The sequence below is a fragment of the Coenobita brevimanus genome, chromosome 71 (genome assembly GCF_032717465.1).
Source record: "Coenobita brevimanus isolate Jiangsu-jjx chromosome 71, ASM3271746v2, whole genome shotgun sequence".
In the NCBI taxonomy this organism is placed as follows: domain Eukaryota; kingdom Metazoa; phylum Arthropoda; class Malacostraca; order Decapoda; family Coenobitidae; genus Coenobita; species Coenobita brevimanus.
The window spans coordinates 43629643-43643644 of record NC_137024.1 but is presented as its reverse complement, the minus strand read 5'-3'; the positions used below and the strand labels follow the sequence as shown (position 1 = coordinate 43643644).

The following is a 14002-nucleotide window of genomic DNA, read 5'->3' as shown; positions in this document are numbered from 1 at the left end:
TCCCCTTCTCCCTCCCTCTCCCCCTTCAAGTGTGGTGTGTTATCAGCGCCACTGGCTCGAGAGTGCCCCCCCCCCCATCCTCATCTCCCAAATCTTCCTTCCCTCCCAACTACCCCCTTCCCCTTCTTCTTCCTCCCCCCTTTCTCCCTTACACCCCTCCCTCACTCCCCGTACTATCTTCTTCCCCCTCCCTCCACTCTCCCCTTCCCCCACTTCCTCCCTCCCTTTGCCCCTTGGCATCTGCCGTTGCTCTCTTTTGGGTTGCATTTTAAAAAATCAACAGTTAGCTTCATAACAATGAACGGAGATTGGTTATTTTGGTTAAGTTTTTATGATGTAGTCGTATATGTCACTTTACACATTCACTAGAGATAAATATGAAAGAATATCACCCAAGTTTTCCCTGAGTATCGTAGTAGACAACTAAAAGTGGCGAGAGGGGAGAGCTCGATCCCTTCTCTGTTCGCATTGACGTAAGTATATAGCGGTGTTACTGCCCAACAGTTGTGTTGCAAGCAGCCTTGTAGCATTTACGACAGAACAGAAGAGGTTTTTCTTGGGACTCCATTTCTCATTTCAATAATTTCCCGAAAATACTGACAGAACCTTGCCCTAGATCTGCCAGACTCCACGTGTCAGGAAAGCAAGATTATATTTCGAAGTGTTGTGTACTTGCCTTGTGCTAAGGTAAAGACCACGACTCAAGCTGCCGTAGCTCTAGATTAGCTAGTGTTAATCACTCTCCGATCCAACCCAATTACGGAATCTGAGGCTTAGACGTGACGTCAGGGGTGAATGTTTGTGATGTGAGTGTGTTTGTGGGGACGATCCCGTTGATCGCTCGGGGGGGCCACAGTGGCATTGTTAACTAGGTCACTTTGATACCTCCTGCCTTGACACGGTTCCCACGCAGACAAGCAGGTAGGCAGGCAGCAGACTGGCATATTGAGAAGGAAGATTTATTATTATTATTATTTTTTTTTTTACGTGTCCGACTCTGGACAAAGGCTTCAGTGCCTATTCTCAAGTTCCTCTTGGGGCCCAGTAGTCCTCCTACATCTCCACATGTCACCACTTCAGCGCTAACACCCACCATCCATATTGAAAACATGCTAGGGCTGTCTCATACAGGACTGGTGTACTGGTATTAAGATGGGAAAATAGTCAAGTAGACAAACAGGCTGGCCGGCAGGTAGGAAGGAAAGAGAACTGCCAGGAAGTTGGACAGGTAGGCAGACAGGTAAGTAGGAAGAATGGAAGGCAGGTACGTGGGAAGGCCGACAAATAGACAGGCATGCAAAGAGGCAAGAAGGAAGGCAGGCTGGTAGGAAGGTAACACAAATATGCAGGAAGGCAGGCTGGTAGGAAAGTGAAACAGTTATATAGGCAGGAAGAAAGGCAGATAGAACTGGTGGCATGTAAGGCAGGCTGGTAGGAGTGTGATACAGTTAGGTAGGCAGGCAGGAAAACAGGTGGACAATTAGTTCTGTTATTTTGTATGTCGGCATTGTCCTGTTTATGTTATTCGTTTTCTGTCCTCCCCTGTCTCTCTTGTCACTCCTGTCGCACCTGCTACCCTCGCCTCACCTGCATACCCTGCCTCACCTGCATACCCTGATTCACATGCCTACCTTGCATCCCCTGCCTACCCCGATTCACCTGCCTGCCATGCTTCCCCTGCTTACCCTGATTGACCTGCCTACCCGGCCTCACCTGCTTACCCTATTGACCTGTTACACCTGCTTCACCCGCCTTCCCTGCTTCATATGTTATACCTGCCTTATCTTACTACTCTGCTTCACTTGCCTCACCAGTCTACCTAGCCTCTCCTCAGACGCCTACCTCACTTTCAAACCCTGCCAAACCTGTTACATTTACCTCCCCTGTCTGCCTCCCCTGCTTCACCTTCTTCATCTGTCTCACCTGCTCTACTCATCTCCCGTGCCTTCCTCACCTTAGCATCATCCCTGCTTTTCCTACCCCCCCCCTCCAGCCTTACTTATCTCTTCAGTCTCCCCAGCCTCAGCCACTACCTTTTCCATATCTACCTCCACCACCTGTCGTTGCGTCACCTACCTCTCGTGCTTCAACTACAACCCCACCTTTACTTACTTCCACATGCCTTTTCTTTTATTCCCATTCCTCACCTATATCAGTTAAAATTCCTTCTTTATCTTTCTTCCCGTGCATCACCTACTTCCCCGTATCTCTTGCTTTATCTGCTTCACATACCTCCCTTGCCTCAGCTACAACCACTTCCCCTCCTACCTTCCCATGCCTCACCTAGCTTCCTTGTCTTATCCATCACGTCTGTCTCCCTTGCCTCCCTTACCTCGGTTATTATTTTGCTTCACTCATTACAGCTGCCTTACCCAACTCATCCTTCTACCTTCTCACGTACATAACCACTACCTTCCCCCCATTACCTGCATCACTTGCTCCCAAAACTACCTCTGCCTTTCCTGTATCACCTGCCTCATCCACCACTCAGCCTTATCCATCACTCTGCCTAATCCACCACCCTCCTCACCTCAGCGTCTGTCGCACACATCACCCTGCCTCACTCATCACCCTGACTCACTCATCAAACTGCTTCACCCATCACGCTGCCTCACTCATCACCCTGCCTCACCCACAACCCGGCCTCACCCACCTTGTCCTCTACCACCTTTCCTTTACCTTGCCGCTCTGGCCGTCGCGAGGAACCAAAGCGCAATTATGCAGTATTTTAAGAAGGGCAAGTTAAAGAAAAATAAATAGTGTGAGCCAGGAAAAATTCGCCAGCACGCACAGACTGAAAAGAATTACAGAGGCGTATTCTGGGTGTCTTTATAAGGTTAGTAATATTCACCTGTGAGTTATTTTCGTTTTATAATTACTTGGATTTAGGAATTTTTAAAGTCTTTTGCTTATAATTACTTGTTTGTTTGTTATCCTGTTTTCCTTTTCCACATCAGCCCTTAGAATTGAGGTTTCTCAGTGGCAAGTAAAATCGTTTGGAGTCACCCAAGTAAAATCGCTTGGAGTAAGATAATAAATTTACCCCTGAGGCTTAAGGATGGGAATTACATTGATGAGTCGTTTATTTTTGTGTTATATAATTACTTGCTTTTTGTCAGTTTCACCATATAAATGCGATATTTGTTTTGCTTGTTATGCACAGTATTGTTTTCATTTTTTTTTTTTTTTTTTTGTAATTTCTGTTTAGCGTAGAACGTGGATTAATTTAATTTGTTATATTTACATGTTACTTATTTGCTTCTTCTTTTATTTATTTTTTTAATTTCAAGCTTTCATTATTTTTCCTACTTTCTTCTGAGCATCTTCACCGTGTCTTAAAATAATCCCAGAGAAATGATATCTTATGAAACCTCAGTACCTTCCCTCCAGGCATTTCTGTTTATGTATTTCATTAACTAAGGTCTTCATCACTTCTCACCTTCCCCTCCCCCCTGCCTTCATATTGATTCTCCCCCTCACGCCCACATTCCCCTGTTACCCTCTCCCGCACCGTTACATCTCCCTCCCTCACTCCCACATCCCCCTCCCTCACTCCCACATCCCCCTCCCTCACTTGTTTACCTTCTCACGCACTACCATTCCTCTCTCTTACTTTGTTACCTCTCCCTCGCTTCCACATCACCACTCTCTCACTTCCACCTCGCCCTTACCTCACTTGCATCAAAACACCTGTCTCTAGTTTTTGTTCATAGAAAAATTGTTGGTATCATCTCACCTGCCTCCCACTCGCTCTACCGACTCTACGCCTTTCTCTCCCTTCACTTCCACAGTAATGTTTGTTTTCCATTTTTGTTACATCATTGTCGAAAGTGTTCACCACCTCTCCTCTCCTCCCTCACCCTCCCCTACTGTAGACTGACTCTGCCCGTAAATACCACACTCCCCCCCCCCCTCTCTCACGTCTTTCCTCCCTCAGTCCTACATTCCTCCCTCACCTTTGCCCCATGCCCTATAAACAGACTTCCTCCTCCTCTTCAGCCACCTCTCCTGACCACCACCACCACCACCACCACCCCTCCTCTCGTTTTCACTCTTTCCCCCTTCCTCTTCCCCCCTTCCCCCCTCTCTCAGCCCCCTCATCTTTACCTTTCTCCTTTCTATACTTATCTCAGCCGGTTTCTCCTTTCTCCTGTCACCCCCCCCTTCCTGCCCCCCTCCTTCAACCAGTTTCTCCTTTCTTCTGTCACCCCCCCTTCCTTTCCCCCCTTTCCTCCCCTCCCTCTTATACTTTCCAACTCTCGCATCCTCTTCACTCTTCCCGTCTTTTCCTCCTTTCGGTTCCTCTTTCCTCTTTGCACTGTCCTCCTTCCCCTCCCCTCTCTACCCTCTTGGCAGAGCGTTTTTTTCTGGGGGAAAAAAAAAAAAAAAAAAAAAAAAAAAAAAACATCATACGAGACCTCTAGGCGAGTCGATGTAGACGTCGTGAATCATAAACAGACAAATGGAGGCAAAGACGTTAAGGCTCTTCTTGTGAACGCGCGTAGTTTGCGAAACAATTTTTCTGATTTAGAGGCTTATGTCCTTGTTGAAGATCATGATGTAATAGGCGTAACAGAATCATGGCTCAGCACGGAACAACAAGATTTTTTTAGCAGAGTACAATATACCAGGTTACAATACTTTCAGTAGTGAGAGAAATAACAGAATGGAGGGGGGGGCAGTGTACTGTTATATGTTAAAGTAGGACTTCATCCAGTCGTAATTCCTAAGTCCTCTATTGATAATGTTGACGATTTATCTCCAGCTTAGAAATACATCCCGTAGCAAAACAGTACTTGGATTAATTTATCATCCGCCAGCACAGTCAAATAACACAGATAGTGAAATTTACAACCAAATTGCTGAAATATGTAGCACCCATAATACTGTAATCTTTGGTGGTTTAAATTTACCAGTTGCCAAATGGGGAGAGACTCTGTTGTCACATACAGGGCTGGACCTGTACACTAACTTGCAAGAAAGTTCATTGCATCAGTTCGTAGACTGCCCAACACAGGAGTTAGCATATTAGATCTGATTTTGGCCACATTGGAATATCCATCCATCCATCATCCAATCCTACATTGCCCCACGAGGAGCGTAGGAGCCCGGGGCTAGGCAAGTTGGTCCGGACATTTAAGATGAGAGTGACCAGCCTTGCTCATCCCTGAGTGGCATTACGTGAGGAATAAACCCAAACCATCCCTTGGATATAAACCTTCACCGGCTCAATCCGATTGGAGTGCCGAAATTACCCACTAAGCCACCTGGCACCAAAAATTGGTTCTGTGGTTACCACTCAGCGTACTCGTAGTAAATGGTTTCCTGGTGTGCAGGAAACCATTTGGCTTGTCACTCAGTGTTGAGTCACCCACAGGCAGAAGGAAGGGGAAGGAATGAAAGAAAGACAGAGGAGGGAGTGTAAAGTCACCCATAGGCAGAAGGACGAGAGAATAATGAAGGAAAGAAAGACAGAAGATGATGGAAGGAAAGAAGGATGGAGGAGAGGAAAGGGCAGACACCCGAGAGCAGGACTATATCGAGTGAGTGGATGGTGAGCACCCTCAACAACCATACTACAATACCTGGTAAACAATGTTATGGTAGGGGAAGAGTTTGGTATTATAGTGACCATTGCATAGTCACATTCAACATCATTTTCAGTAGTGACAGTGTCTGGGCTAGTTACGAGCAAGTGCCTGACTACAAGAGCGCAGACATTACAAAAAATTAAGGAAACAATTGGTTCTAGTGACTGGTGTCCCATTGTTCAAACAGTGGCTATTAATGAAGCATGGAAATTATTCACAGATATTCTCAGTAAAACAGAAACATTATGTATTCCAATGCGAAACCTACGGCCTGCTAGAAATAATAAACCCAAATGGTGGAATACGGAATTTAACATTGCCTGTTGGCTAAAGAACTTGTAGGCAAAAATTATACTATCACAAAGAATAAAAGTGATAAAAATAAATATGATGCTTTTTGTCGAAAAACAAAAACAAAAAATTGATAAAGCAAAGTAAGGAAAACTTTGAAACTTACATTGCATGTAGCAGTAAATCCAACCAAATTTTTTTTTTCAGCTGTATGAGAAACAGGTAGGCAATATCACCAGCAATTAGCCCACTAGTTGAAGATAATGGTTAGTATACCGAAGATGAAACAGAGAAGGCTAAAATTCTCAACATTTTCCTTGCATCCGGATTTACACTTGAAAATACAGATTCCATTCCCACGGCTGTTCCTGCTACCTTAGAAGAGGGCAACATAATTAGTGACATACCTGTTAGTGAGAATGATGTACCACTTGCCATTGGTAAAATTAAAGTGAATAAAACACCAGGGCCAGATAAAATATCTTCTAAACGAAGCATTAGATGAAATATCAAACCCATTGGCTGAGGTGTTCAATAATCACTAAGAAACAGTAAGGTGCCTCGTGAATGGAAACTAGCAAATGTAACCCCAATATTCAAAAAAGGCAACAAATTGCAACCAAAAAATTATCAACCAATAAGTTTAACTTTAGTAGTGTGCAAGTTGTTGGAAACTATTCTGAGATAAGTTTGTTATGCACTTAGAAATAGATAATCTCATCAAAGATTCATAACATGGTTTTCGGAATAATCGCTCTTTCCTTAGGAATCTCTTGGATTTCTTGTATGATATATTCAGTATATATGATGAGACCAGATATGTTGACATTGTATGTCTCGATTTTCAGAAAGCATTTGATAAAGTTTCCCATAAAAGATTACTTCAGAAACTGCATGTGCATGGGTTCAAAGGCAATGTGCTCGGGTGGATCGATAATTGGCCTACTGAACGTAAACAGAGGGTCGTAATAAAGAGTAAAGAATCAGACTGGAAAGATGTTACAAGTGGTGTGCCACAGGGCACAGTATTGGGTCCAGTTTTGTTTTTAATATACATAAATGATATAGATGAGGGTTTAATTTGTAAAATAACCAATTGCTGATGATACTAAAATTGATAACAGAGCAGACACATCTTTACAAAGGCAGTCAGTACGGTAACCACGATCTACTGTTTGATTGGGCCCAAACCTGGCAGGTGGACTTTAGTATCAGTAAATGCAAAGTGCTAAGCATTGGAAATAGAAGTGGAAAAGCCAGTTACACCATGAACAATATTCAACTAGATAATGTCAGTCATGAAAAAAGACTTAGGAATAATAACAAATGATCTTAAATCAAGCAAACAGTGTACAGAGGCTGTTAAGAAAGCCAACATGTTAATCGGCTTCACTGGAAGAGCTTTCGAGTATAAATCAGATAATATCATCTTCATCTTATGTAATTCTCTAGTTCGCCCACTTTTAGAGTATTGTGTTCAGTTCTTGTCGCCATATTATGAGAAAGATATAGAGAAACTTGAAACAGTGCAACGAAGGGTGACCCAAAGGTTTCCTAGATTAAGAAATAAACCACACGAGGAGTGTCTAGAAACCCTGAATCTCTTTACCCTAACTAAAAGCAGATTACAAGGAGATTTAATTCAAGTATTTATAATATACAAAGGACATGATCACATGGCTGACGATAAATACTTCACAGTTGCTCACTCGAATTATACTAAAGGTAATGGGCACAAAATAATTGGCAAACGATTTCAGTCGCACGAAGCTAAGCATTTCTTTTTTAACAGAGTAGTAAATATATTGAACGAATTGCCCTCCAGTGTAGTAAACTGTGATACAGTACTAACCTTTAAAGGTCGCGTGGATAAGTATCTGTCTTCTAGCCCCCAGCTTAATATGTTTACTACTGAATAAAACACACACACACACACACACACACACACACACACACACACACACACACACACTCACACACACACACACACACACACACACACACACATACACACACACACACACACACACACACACACACACACACACTCTCTCTCTCTCTCTCTCTCTCTCTCTGTGTGTGTGTGTGTGTGTGTGTGTGTGTATATATATATATATATATATATATATATATATATATATATAATTTCAAACTCAGATGATGTAACCTGCAGTACAGCACTGATAAATATTGTTGACTTCCTTTTCGGGTAGATAGTTTAGATTAAAACTTCCTTTCCCTCTTTCCTATGAAATTTCCATGACAGTTTTTCTGTGCTGCATGGTGATCCTTCTCACTGTTTCCTGCCGTCTTCGGCTACAGGGTTTGGTGGGTGGAGGGGAGCCTTCTTGCTTTTCTATCCTTGTCTTTAACTAGTAAAATAGATTTGTTAGTTCCAACCTTCCCTTTACCAAATAGGCAGGAAAGGACCAACAGGTCTGTTTCTGTTTGCTTTCCTTTGTACTCGTTTGTAGTTTCTCTCCCCTCCCTCCTCCTCTTTTCCCTCCCCTTCGTATCCTTTTTCCTCTCCCCTCCCCACCTCCTTTCTTACTCCCTCCCCACCTCCTTTTTTCCTCCCTTCCCCCTTCTTTTCCTTCTAGTACCTACCTCCCTTGTCCTCTTCTCTCCTGTTCCCTCCTCTCCCTCCCTCTCTTCCTTTCGCTCCCATAACTTCCTCCCATCCTCGTTTCCCTCCCTCCCCCCTTTTCGCTCTCCTTTCCCTCCTACCTTTTCCCTGCCCTTCCTTCCCCCTCTTTCCACTTCCCTTTCCCCTCCCCTCCCTCGTGTACATACTGCATACACTTTCCCAAATCCCTTTCTAATCACCTCGAGCGCTCCTCCACTCATCCTCTCTCTCTCTCTCTCTCTCTCTCTCTCTCTCTCTCTCTCTCTCTCTCTCTCTCTCTCTCTCTCTCTCTCTCCTCATCAAAATGTCCGTTTTTAATTGTACCAGCATATTCCCTGCCCTTTTCTCCATTACCTCCTTTTCTCTTTCTCCTTTCATTCCTCTTTCTCTCCTCTTCTTCCCCCTTCTCTCTCACACAATCTCCTCTCATCGATATTCCTCTGCTCACTTTCACTTGCTTCCTCATCTCCTCCTTCGCTTCATTTTCTTTTCCCTCTCCCTCCATTCAGACTCTGATTTCTCTCACTCTCCTCACCTTTCATTTATTCCATCTCTCTCCCGCTCGCTGGCTTTCTCCCCTCTCACTGATGTGTTTAATTTCTTCTGGTTGCTCTTCTCCATTTCATTTTCGTCTCTCTCCCCTCCCCCCTCTCTCTCACCGATATTTATGTTGATAATTTAATCTATACTCCATTTCACCGAGTCTGGCACCATCAGTGATGTCCTTAACACCTGTAGCACTGATAAAGGTCCTCAGTAATGGACATACCTTTTTATATTGCCTTTATATATTGGTTCTCAAGGTAATAAATACAGTTTCACTTAGTGCAAAGGATTTACATCAACACTACAGGCGTTAAGGACGTCACTGACTGTGCCTGACTTCGTGAAATGGAGTATAGTTTCACTCCTCCCCCATTTTATTTTCCTTTTTGTTTTTCCTTATCTCTCTCTCTCTCTCTCTCTCTCTCTCTCTCTCTCTCTCGCCTATTTAATTTCACCAGCAGACGTTCCAGAAATAAACAGCTTTGATACTATTTCCGTTTTGCTGACACTTGCTGCTGGGAGGGGGGGGGGTGAGGAGATGGTGGCGGGACAGGGGAGAAAATCATGTATGTACAATATTTTTTTCTTGCGCGCGCGCGTGTGCGTGCGTGTGTGTGTGTGTGTGTGTGTGTGTGTGTGTGTGTGTCTGTCTGTCTTTCTCTCCCTTTCTCCTCCGTGTTCATTGTTTTTACTTTATTGCGTGACGTTGCAATTCGTTCCACCGTTGTCTCTCTCTCTCTCCCTTTCCCCCCTTCCTCATTTGTTATTTACTTTCGTTTCCTCTTTCTTTCTCTTGACGCTTTCTTCATTCTTTTATCGTCATTCTCCATGAGGTTATATTTCCCCATTATTCGCCTCTGTTTTTTCCTCTCCTGTCTCATTTCTTGTGTTTTTGTACCTTCTTTTTTTTATGCTAGGAAGAAGGAGCCAAAGACCAGGAGTCAGCATACTTTTCCTTCCAAGGAAAAACAAAACAAAACACAAGAGCCAAATTCAAGATCCGATCATTTCGCGATGCCTGGACACACTGCGTTTGAAAGAGTGGAGATCATAGCTTGCAGGAAATATAGACTGTTCCAGGGTTGACCTATTGCATAAATGAAGGATTGGGAGTAACGATTATCTCTTGCATTAGAGAGTTGGACAGAAAAAGGATGAGAGTTTGCTGCTAGACGTCGTAGAGGCGGAGGGATGCAAGCAGAGAGTTCAGAGGAGCAGTGACCATTGAAGTAGCAATAGAAAAGAGATAAAGATGCAACAGTGCGGCGAAGAGACAGAGGTTGAAGGGAGCCAGTTGTTTTTCCTTTGTTGTCCCTGTTCATCTTTGTCCCTTTTTTTATTTATTTTTCTATTTTGTGTTTCTTTTTTCTCTTATTCACCTGCCTGTCTTTTTTTTCCCCCCTATTTCCTGTTTGTTATTCGTGTTCAGTCACTTCCATCTATTTTCTTTCATTCTCTCCTCATACGTTATTCAGCTTTCTCTTTTTCCTCTTTGCTTTTGTCTTTTTTTTTTTTCTGTCCATGTTTCTATGACCTCTTTTCTCATTCATCATTATTTTTGCCATTCTTGTAACATCTCCCTGTCTCTCCAGGCCTTAATTTTTCGTCTGGTAGTTGCATAATTGGTGTGTTTAGTATTTTTTTCTGTAATTCCCACTTCTATCAGTACTTTCACTTTTTGTCGGGCTTAGTTGCTTCTTTACAGTTTCTTGTTTATTCTTCTTTTCTTTATGTGTCTTTCCGTTTATATCCTCATTTTTGTTTTTATTTTAATCAAGTATCTCTCATAAGTTGTATGCATCAGTATTTTATTTATGTTTTTTTTTAAAGAATTATGTTATCGTTGCCACAGGTTTTGGTTCCCTGTGTTATGTAATAGCACATTTCATCCGCAGAAATGTCACACACACACACACACACACACACATATATATATATATATATATATATATATATATATATATATATATATATATATATATATATATTCTATGTATTTATATAATATATATAATATATACAATATACCGGTATTAAACCACCTAATAACCCTGTTTGCTTTAACGTGCGCCAGCCCATAGGCCAGATGGATGCATTACTGGATTATTATTATTATTATTATTATTATTATTGTAGAGACATTGTGACAAGTGTGGGAAGGTGTGGAAGGAAACACGGGTGAAAACTCACCTCCGTTTCACCCGTGTTTCCTTCTACCTCCTTCCCATTATTATTATTATTATTATTATTATTAATATTATTATTATTATTGTTGTTATTATTATTGCATTACCGCTATTATTCGAGTTTTGTACTGGTCTGCTCCGGTGTTTTTATTTATTTATTTATTTTTTTTACCTACAAAGACTTGTAGCATAGCTTATCCACTGACCTGCATGTTGTCGACCAGGGCACAAATACGAAAAAAAGGCCGGAAGCTTGAGCGACAGGTTCAGTTCTTAGATACAGAAATTTCCCCTATCCTGGCCTGTGTGTCTGATACAAGTTCACTTCGTTTTCTAGTTTTTCCGAGGTAGCTGATCGAACTGTAAACCAACGATGACGTGAGAACCTTCGACTCGAGGCCTGAGAACCGTAACATGAGACGTGGGGATCGTAACCTATGCCTTCAGGAACTATGCGGAATGTGGCTGGTTGACCCTCACACAACGATGGCCTTGTAGTAAAGCTTAGTGGCACTCCTCATCCCTTCCCAACACCCAATACAATACAAACTGTTGTCCGATTGCCCCAACCTCGCCAAGATTTTCGTCTTTTTGTGGCTTATATCACGTAGCTGAGTGGAAAGAAAAAAAAAATGCTATGACTGTACATCCTTACCATTGAACTTCTTCGTTACCAGCATAATATTCCAGTGATACGCCATACCACGTTGAGTACACCTCTTCCCGTCCGATCAGCGAAGTTAAGCAACGTTGGGTCTGGTTAGTACTTGGATGGGTGACGGCCGGGGAACACCAGATGCTGTTGGCATCCCTACGTGTCAAGTGGGGTTGGTGGAGGATTAGTGCTCCTCCCTGTAAAACAATTAACTCTAAGCCATTGGCCACCCCGTCTGGGATACATGGCGTCTGGCAGTGTGTGATACACTATTTCTGCAACTCGACATTCAAGATGGAGATGGTAGTTTTGGACAAGTTGGAGTAAAAAAAAAACAAATAGAGTTTAACTGGACCAGTTTGAAGAGTCCCATTATTCTGATCCTCCCATTGTTGATCATTCCTTAATAACAGCAAATTTAGTTTCGTTAATTTTTTTCTTTTAATTAATTTGTTTTAACTAGGCAGAGATTTCTTTCCTTTAACTTATTTCACGTAGTCCAGTGGCAGAACAAGACTATTACGGCTGTATTTCCTTTTCATAACACATTTTCATGACTAGTACCATAATCTAGTGTTAGTATCTTGTTACATCTCGGTATTCAAGATGGAGAGAGAGTGATTTTAAGCCTAATTAAAGTGAATAGGGTATAGTTTTATTCTTTTTCGGTGTTTTCCCCTATTTTCCAGTCCCCCCCCCCTCCCTCTCTCAACTCTCTTATGGTTCGGAAAATTAGAGTAACGTACCGGTATTCTGTTCACAATAATAGCAAACAGTTTATTCTTAGTATTTATTTATTTATATCATTTTTTTTAAGCCGAGGGTGAGACATATGAGCCTGAGTGTTAATACTGTACCATTTTACCTCTCATGGATGGAACAATTTTAGAATTTATTCCCGTAACGCCAGACGATTTTATTCAGCTGAGAGTGAGTCATAGGAGCCTGATAGTGATGAGAGTAATTGAAAAATTAAATATCATCACTTTCATAGACTTTCTTTCTTTTTCTTTTTTTTCCTGCCATCTACTCTGGATTGTATTTCATTTTCCTATCTTTTTCGTAGTCCTTTCCCCCCCCCACCCCCAGGCGTTTTCTCTGAGCTGTATTTCATTTTTCCAGCATTTCTCTCCACCAGCACTCTGATCTTTCTTTTTTCGCTTTTCTGCCTCCTCCCATCTTGCCATTTCATTTTCGCCTCAGAGTCCCACATCAGTTACAGGTTTTGAATTTCGTCATGACTCGTGCTGCTTCCCTCCCTCTCTTTCCTACCCCCCCTTCTCTCTCTCTCTCTCTCTCTCTCTCTCTCTCTCTCTCTCTCTCTCTCTCTCTCTCTCTGGTGTCATCCCTGTGTCTGTTTTTCCTCGTAGTTCTAATTCTGGCTCCCATTTTCGCTTCTCTGCGTTCCTGTAACGCCTTTTTTCTCTCAGCATTTCTTTCTGATTTTACTTTTCTGCTCTCATTTGATCTTTCCTTTTAGCATTTGTAGAATTTATCTCTTATTTTTCTTTCTTCTAGTTCTAGTTTTGCCTAATTATCCATTCTCTTCATTTATAAATATAAATCTATCTATCTGTCTATCTATCTATCTATCCATCCTTCTATCTATCTATTTATCTATCTATCTATTAAACTTTTTTCCTCAGTTCCTGATTTTCTTTTCACGTTTCCCACGTTTTCTATCCCCTTTTCAGTTTTGCTTTCTCCCCAGACTGAAATTAACCCAGTCATGATTGAGACTATTCTAGTAAAATATTTCAAGTTTGGTGGGTGAGGGGAGCTTTTCTGCTTTTCTGTCATTGTCTTTAGCTGATGGAATAGTTTTTGTTAGTTATTGCCTTCCTTATATCCAAGAGCCACGAAAGGACCAACGGGTCTGTTGTTATTTGCTGTCCTTTGTACTGTGTACCTTTGTCCTTCATACAACACAGAATGATTTATTCAGCTGAGAGTGAGTCATTACCTGAGGGCGTTAATACTGTTAACCATTTGGCCTTACCCTCTCATGGTCAGCATAACTCTAGTATTATCTTCTCTGCAACACCAGACGATTTCATTCAGCTGAGAGCGAGTCATACAAGGCTTGGATTTTTAAGTACTTTTTTTT

General features: G+C 42.1%; 1 protein-coding gene and 1 pseudogene across 1 annotated transcript in view; one reads left to right on the top strand and one right to left on the bottom strand.

The window, feature by feature from the left end:
* LOC145406761 (adenylate cyclase type 2-like) overlaps window positions 1–14002 on the bottom strand; it is a 95604-nt gene that overhangs the window by 71209 nt on the left and 10393 nt on the right. The gene's annotated exons all lie outside the window — the stretch shown is intronic.
* LOC145406945 (5S ribosomal RNA) lies at window positions 11930–12048 on the top strand (annotated as a pseudogene).